The 11,640-nt window shown below is 36.5% G+C and overlaps 2 non-coding genes across 2 annotated transcripts; both read right to left on the reverse strand.

Moving 5' to 3' along the window:
• Positions 1-4,549: 4,549 nt before the first annotated feature.
• On the reverse strand, positions 4,550-4,621 carry Trnaa-ugc (transfer RNA alanine (anticodon UGC)). Its single transcript has one exon. It is a non-coding gene; the product is annotated as a tRNA-Ala (tRNA).
• A 282-nt stretch (positions 4,622-4,903) lies between these two features.
• Positions 4,904-4,975, reverse strand: Trnaa-ugc (transfer RNA alanine (anticodon UGC)). The gene has a single exon. It is a non-coding gene; the product is annotated as a tRNA-Ala (tRNA).
• Between the last annotated feature and the right edge of the window lie 6,665 nt (positions 4,976-11,640).

Raw genomic sequence — 11,640 nt, forward strand, 5'->3', positions numbered from 1 at the left:
CTCAGCGACCTACCACCTTACAACATTGTTATCGTAGAATGCTGTATTCTAGAAGACAGAAGACCAGATAGTATTATAATGCGATGCTGTCTACGTGTGGGTGATCTTGGTGATATATATATAGATATTTATATAATATATTGAATGGCTTTGAGTGTGATACAAGAATATATTACACGAGATAGAAAAATATTTATATATGGATATATTTTGTATGACACGAAAATAAACCATTCAATTTCATTTATATTAGCCTGATACAAGTAATAACGTATTTTCAAAATATTAAGTTCAAAGAACATTTGAACGTTTCGTTATTTAGCAAGAACTACGTGTACTATTAAAATCAGCATTCGGCATGATTCTAGGCATTTCATACATGACATGACGTTATACTGATGGTCGCGAACCTTTTTCTTGAAACTTTTCAAAAATGTCGTCTGATTTTATGCTCTTAAGAAATGAAAGGGTTAACACACGCTTGATCAAAAATAAAATGGCAAATATTTTTGCCGCTCAAGTGAAGGCTAAATTAACAATAATGAAGCGATGACTTCAAACTAATTATTTCAAAGAAATAAGGACAACAAAAGCAACAACTATTGTCGAAATCTAAATTTGGATGGAAATAAACTTTCTGTTTTCGCCCGAAAAAAATATAACCATCAATTCAGTCAATGTCAACAGTAAACAAAGGAATCAAGGGCATGTCACATTGCGCCATCCTAAAACTAAGAGAAATATAAACCGTGCAAAATAATATTATTTTCAATCCAAGACGCGAGCGAGTATAAAAGAGGCAAATTTTAATACATCAGAGTCCATAAACCATTATTCAACAACGAAGTGGACTGATGCAAGTTACCATGAGTGTATGACCCAATGGTGGAATCAAGTGTCTAGAAAGTCATTGAGAAGGTAAGAATTGCCATGTGGTCACAAAGTAAGCCCTTATTTTGTGTTGGGATTATAGGAGTGATTATAGAGAGCATAATAGCAAACACCGCCACCAGCAACGCACAGTGTCGACTTCCTATTCGATAAATATAAATGTAATACTCCGTTGGTGAGCGACGGGCGACTGGTATTTCACCGAACGCAAGAAAAGGAGTTCTATCTGATTGGCTAGCAATCGATCGCTTAGGTCGCTTAGTAGTCAACTATAAACTCAAAACTGAGCATCGTATTCAATTCGATTGAAATCGATATTCTATTATTGCCGTAGATAAAGAGAGTGATAGTGTGTCAATAATGTACATTGTATTGCAGCTGGATTTTACATGCATTCTTTTATATAAATTTTTTCTCAAAGAATTGAATATGATCAAAATGTTTACTCAGGATTTCAAATTTTTTACCCGCAAATTGCAGTTAAACATATCCACAGCAAAATACCGGTCCTCACTAATTAGTGTATTTAATTTCCAGTTAGTGTATTTAAGATAAAACCTGACAACAAATAAAATTTTCTTGCAATAGAAATATCATATGGGATACTGATATGGTAGGCCGCAACCGCCACAACGTGGAGCTGGATATACGCGTAGCTGACTTTTTGCTCCGTGGAGCCAAATTGACCAATCATGATCAGGTTAGAGTTTTTCATTACTCGGAGGTAAAACTGACTAATTAAATACGACTTACTCATTACGTGAAGCGAATTTATTCATTAAGAATTTGCCAGACGAGCGTCATGTAGTTGCAAGATATCCTCGGTCACGAAAGTTATGATTCAAAAAGTAGTTTATGAAAAGTACGAACTGATTTATTATTAAGATGGACATGCACTCATTAGAAACTCATACAGTATTGTACATAACTATATAGCTAGGCAGAGTGGTGGTAAACTATGCACACAGTTCTGCGATCTGCAGTGTATGCGGAATTCGACCTTCAGCAAACTGCAAACCAGTTCGGATTTACTTTATATACTAGTAGTAGGCCATACATACTGTAGTTACTGTCCGTTTTCCTATACACAATACTCAGTGCGCTCACCATTGACGCGTGACCTCTACAAATAGTGTATGTTAGAAGTATAGGCCATTGCCTAGTTGACGTCACTACTGTGTAAAAAATAACCGGCCAATATTTAAAGTATTCTCTGAAATTCTAGAAAATATAGTTTTGTAACATGTCCTAAATTTTTAGCTAATTTAGGTGTTTGGAAATATTGGTACTTTTGTACCAAAAAATATGAAGAAATTATTTCAAAACCGTGTTAAGTCATTAAGCTTCTCATTTTCAAGAACGCTGGTTAACAATAAGCAGACTATTGTCTCATTTCGTAAACAAAAGCCCACAGTATTGTTACCTTGCGTTCGCTTTATAATCGTTCACCCAACTGAAACTATAATACCAGCTCATTGCTCATTGCACAGGTAAAACAGACACAAGTGCAGTATGTATTTAACCAGAGAAGATCTGATGTAACATAGTTGAGCCGTTTTCATTGAGTGTTATCTTGGTTTAATAGCTTTTAATAGGGTTTAAGACCTTCAAAGGTCGTGGTGAGTTCTACTGTAGACATGACTGCATCATGATTATTTTAAGTCAACAACATTCAACAATATGATCACCGTGATAGTATGAGAGTATCAGTACCGTGGGTGTCAGTGATCCTGGCCTGACACAGTAGACAAACAAACAAACAAACACGCCACACACATGACACATGCATGCAAGGTAACATTGACTATACACTAATCAAACAATTGTATTGATCCTGTACAACTGGTCGTGGTTTATTTACAATCGATTCATTTAAAATCCCCATAGTAAACATTAATTTTGGCAAGAGTTTTCTCTCTCTGGAACGAGGATGAATCCACTGGCTCCGCGTAATGAAAAGATCTAACATGATTGGTCAATTTAGCTCCGCGAAGCGAAAAGTAAGCTACGCGTACCAGCTCCACGTTGTGGCGGTTACGGCCAGCCATATATTGATCATGCGAAAATCGTAAAACATAGAATAGAAACAGTGTGGCAGGCGCTCAAAATCTCAAATTGTATGCTTAGCCTGAGTTGCACGGCCTATCTCGAATAAAATCACCATGCGTAGTTGTTGAAAAACGTGAGGATTCATCGTACTATCACGGCAATTTTTAACACGAAGATATAGGGATGATGACGGTGTGCAACGTCACCATAAACAACATTTTGCACCATTTAATTGACAAGCCGTTTCGTCACAATACGCATTAGAGAAGATGGAACACATTCGAGCACAGATAAGTAAATTTGCCAATTATAACTGGTCAAAGTGAAATAAGGAAATGTTTCATTGCATAAAAATAAATCATATCATCACATCAAAATCAATACATTTGTAGCACAACAGCTATACAACTATATTTCACAGCTATTGATTAAACGCAACCCACATAAGTGTTCATCTTGGTACGTTTTAATCAACTTTGGTAATAACTATGCCTTGAAGCGTAACTTTTGATTAGAAATTAATGTTAGTTGCCAAAATGTCTTAATTGAAAACAGCTGCCTTGTGTTATATTTTAATTCATGAACGGAACCTAATGCATTGTTATTTAAAACGTGTTTCATGTGTCGATGTACTTTTTAGTTTAGTAAGCCTTTTGAAGTGACCTAATCATACTGGAAATACTAACACCCAAACCGTAAATATTTATATTTTCAGCATGGGAAGATAGAATAAATAACTTAAGGCAGCATTCCCCGACAGTCGGACTTAGCCCAATAACTTGTTATCCTCTTTGTGATTCACTTGGTAGGGTGTTTACTAACGTACTTACAATTGGATAATCTAATGAAATAATCATCTTAAAATTGTCTATAATTAGGATTATGTTACGAATAAATATGATTATATAGATTGTAGCTTATATTAAACTTTAAGAACAGTAATATTAGATCTCTTGTGAACGAAGTTAAGAATGCTAATTTATTGATTGCCAATGCCAGTGAACTCTACTATTTTACATAATCAGAAATCATTTTCCGTGGAGTCCATTGAATCAAACCCATATATGCTGTAATTTCAAAGACCAGATAACAACACTGACAAAGGCTCACCAGTAGCAACAACTAAAAATGACGGAGATAAATAATTTTGTATTGCGATCCAGTGTTAAAATCTTTCTTTAACTGGAGTAGATCATTTTACTCAAATCGTATGTCTTTATGTAATTTATTGAATTGGTCAATGTGTCACTCGTTTAGAGTAAATTAGTTTAAATTCATTTTTTTACAATATTAATAAACTTTAGACTTTGAAAGCTCTATTTATGTATTTTGCAAATTCTGTTCAGTAAAGAAATTATTATAAAGTATCATTGATCTCTTCCTAACTGCATAGTGTGGAGTCAGTGATACCATCAAGTATGATTTTAATAAAGGGAAATAAGCATATAATCTGTTGTCATTATTGGCTTAAGTATCACTATCAAACAAAATTCGTACAAGGATGTTTAAGAAATGAAAAAAAATATAAAAAAAACATGGTAAGGAATAACCTTTCACAGACACTCTTTGTGTTATTTATTTTTTGTTGGAATACACAACAAAATATTTGTGGAGCTGCCGGGGATTGAACCCGGGGCCTCACACATGCAAAGCGTGCGCTCTACCACTGAGCTACAGCCCCACTCACAATCTTTGGTGCCAAATGATATTGACATAGAGATAAGAACGTGTCAGACTACGGATTGTGACTTGAACCAAACGAACTTTGCACATTGGTTGTTTTGTATTCAGAATGCAATTCGATATATCTGATGTGCTCTCATGTCCCACAAAAAATACTGTCGAAACGCTCAAAACGCTCATTCCAGATCCCTTAATTCTCACTAAAAATTGAAAACAAAAATCAAGGCACTTTTTAGACACCCACTGTATAATTATTTTTGAATATATAACAAAAAACACGTGGAGCTGCCGGGGATTGAACCCGGGGCCTCACACATGCAAAGCGTGCGCTCTACCACTGAGCTACAGCCCCACTCACAATGTTACGTGCCAATTTATATTGACAAAAGACACAAGAACGTGTGAGACGACAGAGGTGACGCAAAACTAAACGAACTTTGTACTTTGGCTGATATAATCATAGATCGTTACAGAGATAGTTCACACTATCTGAATTGGAAATAGTTTACAATAAACATGATAAAGTCTCATACTTCTGGTGTTTGTTAATCATTTTAAATGTTTTGAACCTTGTCTAAACTTTGACCTTGGAATTAGGATTGCACGAAAGTTAATTTTATTTCAATTTTTGTTTTATTACTGAATCATTTCTAAATAAACATCTGCAGCTAAAGCTAGTCGTAATTGTTTTTTAATGGGAATAGTTGAGAAACATGCATGATGAAGGTAGAAATATAGATGGATACGAAGGTCATTCAAAATTTTCTGCCTCCAACTTCATTCCTTTCATATTTTCATGATTATATTGTTTTGATATCGTTTTCCATTTGTTGTAGGCAAAGTAACATTTAAATCAGGATCTGGTGTTGCGGTTATTGAGGGAAGCTTTGTATAAATATCTACAAAGAAGACATACATAGACCAAATTGAAGAAATTACAAAGTACCATATAATGACTTCAGATGGCTTAAATTTAAGTTGACACGAAGAAAAATATTAAAAATTTGTGGAAAATGACAAAAAAGGTTCATTCCAAAAATAAATCGTTGCTTTTTTATCAAAGAAAAGATAAGAGGAGATCAAGACTGTAAACAAATTTAATGCTTTTGTTATAAATACCCAAAATAAATTTATGCATAGATTGTCTGTATTAGAAAAAAGGCTAACTGGAAGAACTTCTAACTTTCAGCTCTGAAACAGAACTTGAAAGTCATTTTATACAGATGGTCCCCAAGCAGTTTCTCATACTCTAAAAATAGCGAACCTTCGGAATAGCGAACTTCGCCCCTCTAAAAGACCATCAGAAATAAAAGTATAAATTGGGTACTGGAATTTATTAAAGTTAAAATGCATTCGTAGTTCGTCAGTTTTTAGACTTTGTAAATACGAAATTATATAATTATAGCGAGTTTAAGCTACACAGCAAATCTCCAGACATGCGAGGCCAGTGTCGTACCAGGCAATTTTGTCCTATGCTTATTCTTCTTTTATTTAGCTGTAAGTTTTTATCTATGATTTGCAGTTACGTTGAACAAAAGATAGGACAAACGTGTCATTTGAGAAACATGAAACGTAATAGGAGGTCTCATATTTAAATTTATAATAAACAAAATTGGACTATCCAGGAGCAACGAAATCTATATGTCCCTACGATACCATTGTCTCATGTATATGTCCCTACGATACCATTGTCTCATGTATCTATATGTCCCTACGATACCATTGTCTCATGTATATGTCCCTACGATACCATTGTCTCATGTATATGTCCCTACGATACCATTGTCTCATGTATCTATATGTCCCTACGATACCATTGTCTCATGTATATGTCCCTACGATACCATTGTCTCATGTATATGTCCCTACGATACCATTGTCTCATGTATATGTCCCTACGATACCATTGTCTCATGTATCTATATGTCCCTACGATACCATTGTCTCATGTATATGTCCCTACGATACCATTGTCTCATGTATATGTCCCTACGATACCATTGTCTCATCTATATGTCCCTACGATACCATTGTCGCATGTAATTAGAGCATATTTTTGTTGTGCAGGAAATGTCAAAGAAACATAATCTCGTGTATATATCTAAATTAAATAAATAAATCACGTGATCAGGTGAGCTTATTGTTGACATTGAACTTTTCCCTTTGCCATGGCGATGTCAAGTGAATTCAATCAGTGAAGACGCCTACATTGTTTGAATTATGGCACTTAAACATGATAAATGAGAAACTAAAATTATAAATGTAATGAGAGAAACCGATAATAAAGGAGGGCATTTCTCGGAGATAGTACACCATAAAAAGGTCACAACGAGTCAAATATGAATTACAGGACTGCAAGGATGATCTATCATAAAGAAAAAAAAGGGTTTTTTATAACTCTTCAATATGTTCCTCATTTTAACAATTGATGTAGTACAGACATACGATTTCACTTTAGATAAGCATGCACTTCAAGAGGCTATTCACCGTAATACATGACTTGAAAATGTGTTAGGAAACCAATAATGAAATCCGGAAGGACAGTCTCGAACTGACTGGTAGCAATGTACGATGCTTTCCTTTTTTTCTTAAGGACATCATGTTATCCGCGTCCTTCCAATTGTTCCCAAACCATACTACACATTATTAACACTGCCTTATTTCAAATGTTTAGTTTTAGTTTTGGTTTTGGTTTTGGTCACGTGGTTTCCTATTGTCCTGCCTAACCACTTGAATCATAAGATATCGAACTCATTGTTTCTACCCTTTGTTAAAAATTAAACATTTGTGTCAGTCAGTTTTTGTGTGAAGAAGAAAATTGTTTGGTTTGAAGTTACCTACTCGAAGTATACAAAAGAAATGTTTAAATTTCGCAGTGCAATATTCACGAGGAGAGAAATCGAGCATGGTACTCTACATTGAAAGACGTGGTTTACAAAATCGAATAAGTCTAGGCTATTTCACCTGTGAAAAAATACAGACCATCGAAATATTTGCATTCGACATTACAAAAGGGGCCACTAATTGTAATTGTATAGGTGCTATAAACAAAATCGATTCATGTCCTTAATCCCATCATGGAAGAAAGAGATGAGAAGGAACCACAACGACTTCGATCGACCAAGTTTTAATCCGCTTATCTATTGACGCATGAAAAGAAAAGCTACCAATGGTACTTACTTTCATGTATGATCCATTTACCGCGATCGATGCTTGGCGAAATCATTACTGGAAAAAAACTATAACAAACCCATCCAAGAACAAACAAACGCTACCCAGAAGTAAGATTATGGAATTTCACTAATGCTCTGAACATGTATAGTAGCTTTGTTTTGGGATCTACATTCAAACTGTTTTCTTGATCGTGTTGTGTAGAAAATGTCCTTTAACACATCGAAAAGGTCATCAAAATCGGCCGTTTTTTTCATCTTTAGCAAATAAGGTAAGATTTTGGTGACTTTTTCGATGAAAAATTGATGCAAAATGTTCTTAAATAATGCACAATGTTCCGGTTGAGTCCGGTACATGAAACCTGTTTAATTTAATAGTTTATATGTGTATAATCGTAACTAGCTAACTCGTTTCAGTGCCAAAGACTGCCAACTCTGAGAAAAAAGTCATCAAAGTTCGGGAAAATTGGGCGAAAAAAAAGAAAAAGATGTAGGCCATCAATGACCGATGATCACGTCACCAGAGAAAATCCTATAGAGTGCTTGCACGGAAGGTCATTAGTTCAAATCATCCTTCAGACACGCTCCAGAAGACATGCAAATACATGGAGTACAATACCAATCACCTATTTAACGCGGGGTATTGATCAAAGTAAATCCTCATGAATAACAATGCCTCATTTCAAATATATAGTTTTAGTTTTGGTTTTGGTTTTGGTCACGTGGTTTCCTATTGTCCTGCCTAACCACTTGAATCACAAGATATCGAACTCTTTGTTTCTACCTTTTGTTTAAAACTAAACATTTGTGACAGGTAGTTTCGGTTTTGGTTTCAGTTTCTTATAAGTGGTGTGACGAATAAAATTACAGGATTTTCGAGTTACCTGATCTAAGTATACAAAAGAAATGTTTAAATTTCGCAGTGCAATATTCACGAGCAGAGAAGTCGAACAAAACCGTCTACATTTGAAAGCATTGATTTAGTTTGAAAGCATTGGCTTGAGACTACGAAATAGCCTAAGCTGATTTCACTGTGAAAATATATAGACCATCGAAATATTTGCATTCGACATTACAAAAGGGGCCACTACTGTAATTGTATAGGTGCTATAAACAAAATCGATTCATGTCCTTAATCCCATGTACCAGAATCGATGGAAGGCCATTATATGACCTCTAATAACCTGATGACTTTTACTGAAGCAATTTTTACTGCAAAAAGTAGAAGATAGAGGGGAGAAGAGATTGGGGTGTGTGTGTGTGGGGGGTGGGGTGGAGGGCAAGGGGATATGGGCCGGTAGAGAGAGAAACATATGAGAGAGAGCATTGGAAGTGAAAGAGAAGTGGGAGTAGAGCTCGCGATGAAGATATCGAATGTAGGGGAGGAGAAGGGGGAAAGGGGTAATTTAGGAAAGAGGTGGTTATATAGGGAGGGGAGCCCCCTCTTAAAGAGGTATGGGTTGTGCTTCCCGGGGATAATAAACTAATTCATAATCAAATCATCTCCATGCATCGTTTATGTTTCATACAAACAAACAAATTCCCTCACCCCACCCCATCCTTCAGTATACTCGCATGTATATGATTTCTAGGCCTAGAACTCGTGAGTGTAATATGCCACCTGCCTTCGACAGAGAGCATCAACTGTCGTCCGCGGGATAGATTTCCGATATCAATCATGATAATAATTATGTTAGCACAATAGGCTATTGTATACTTCTGGTTATATACCCTATACTGTGTCCTCCCAGCATAATAGTGTTATGATTGCAGATCAGATCAGCTCTACTTTTTAATCCCTTGATTTTTGGTTTCTGAACAAAAGAGAAACCAAAACTATATATTTGAAATGAGGGAATGTCAATTAAATGTCGGTAAAGGGAGTGGACAAAGTGAATGCGTTCGTTGTGGTTCCTTCTTATCTCTTTCTTCCATGATCCCATGTACCAGAATCGATGGAAGGCCATTATATGACCTCTAATATAACCTAATGACTTTTACTGAAGCAATATTTACTGCAAAAGTAGAAGATAGAGGGAGAAGAGATTGTGTGTGTGTGTGTGTGGGGGGGGAGGGCAAGCCTAGGGGGGTATAGGCCGGGAGAAAGAGAAACATATGGGAGAGAGCATTGGAAGTGAAAGAGAAGGGGGAGGAGAGCTTGCGATGAAGATATCGAATGCAGGGGAGGAGGAAGGGGGAGAAGGAGTCACTTAGGGAAGAAGTGGTTATATAGGGGGGAGCCCCTCTTAAAGAGGTATGGGTTGTGCTTCCGGGGATAATAAACTAATTCATAATCAAATCATCTCCATGCATCGTTTATGTTTCATACAAACAAACAAAGCCCCCACCCACCCCATCCTTCAATATACGCGCATGTATAGACGAATCCAACGAGCCAAGTCATGGTCAGGATTTGGTCGGCCATCTTTGGGTAGCCGCTAGCACCAACCTGGTGTTTTGAGCATTCAATTGTGCAAATAAAAGCCGCCTAACACCTACAGAAGATGCAAAGACGCGGAGGGTTAATAGAATAATATATACAATATAGATAATTCCGCAGTTAATCCCGTCGCACTATTCATACATAGTCCTTTTGTTTGCAAGTACATCAATGCATAGATACCGCGTGTAGTTAATCCGATTATTATATCACTTCAACAGATAATATGTGTGTTTTGACAAAGGGAACTGTATTGTGTTGTAAACTCGGTAATCATTCTTTTGCCCACCTGTGTTTTCGCGGAAGGTGTAAAACGGTTGATGGAATGCAGTTTAAAATTTCCGCCAAGGCCGAATCATTTCACATTTTGGGTACATTGTAGCCGACGGCTACCCAACTAAAGGCTGCTAGTCAGATGTAGGAATGCGGGGATTTGGATTCCTCTATAGACGAATCCAACGAGCCAAGTCATGGTCAGGATTTAGTCGGCCATTTTTGGGTAGCCGCTAGCACCAACCTGGTGTTTTGAGCGCCCCATTGTGCAAATAAAAGCCGCCTAACACCTAGAGAAGATGCAAGGACGAGGAGGGTTAATAGAATAATATATACAATAGAGATAATTCCGCAGGTAATCCCGTCGCATCTATTCAAACATAGTCCTTTTGTTCGCAACTTAAAGTACATCCATTTGTAGCGTTTGATATGGTGTATGAGACCGCCATGGTTGATCAATTTCCAATGTTTCTATAGAAAATTTGTTGGAAAGTATTAAAGACCCCCCCCAATGTAAATATGATTGTTTATGATTGGTTGCATTTTTTCAGAGAAGAGATGATTATTGATCATTTTTATTTTGTTTTTTTCTGTATTTTCGGTGGTTTCCTGAAGCCTGATAACCAAGACATTCTGGTACAAGCACCTGTATGTCTGCAATCATATATAGATTGAATACAATACCGCTTCTTTCAAAGATACTTATCGTATCAGAATGATATGGTTCAATGCATAGATACCGCGTGTAGTTAATCCGATTATTATGTCACTTCAACAGCGAATAGACCATGTAGAAGATGTGTGTTTTGCCGAAGGGAGGGCCTATTGTGTTGTAAACTTTAATCATTCTTTTGTCTACCTGTGTTTTCGCGGAAGGTGTAAAACGGGTGGTGGAATGCAGTTTAAAAAATTTCCGCCAAGGTCGAATCATTTCACATTTTGGGTGCATTGTAGCCGACGGCTACCCAACTAAAGGCTGCTAGTCAGGTGTAATATGCCACCTTCGACAGAGAGCATCAACTGTCGTCCGCGGGATAGATTTCCGATATCAATCATGATAATAATTATGTTAACACAATAGGCTATTGTATACTTCTGGTTATATACCCTTTACTGTGTCCTCCCAGCATAATA

The sequence above is a fragment of the Amphiura filiformis genome, chromosome 7 (genome assembly GCF_039555335.1).
Source record: "Amphiura filiformis chromosome 7, Afil_fr2py, whole genome shotgun sequence".
Lineage (NCBI taxonomy): Eukaryota > Metazoa > Echinodermata > Ophiuroidea > Amphilepidida > Amphiuridae > Amphiura > Amphiura filiformis.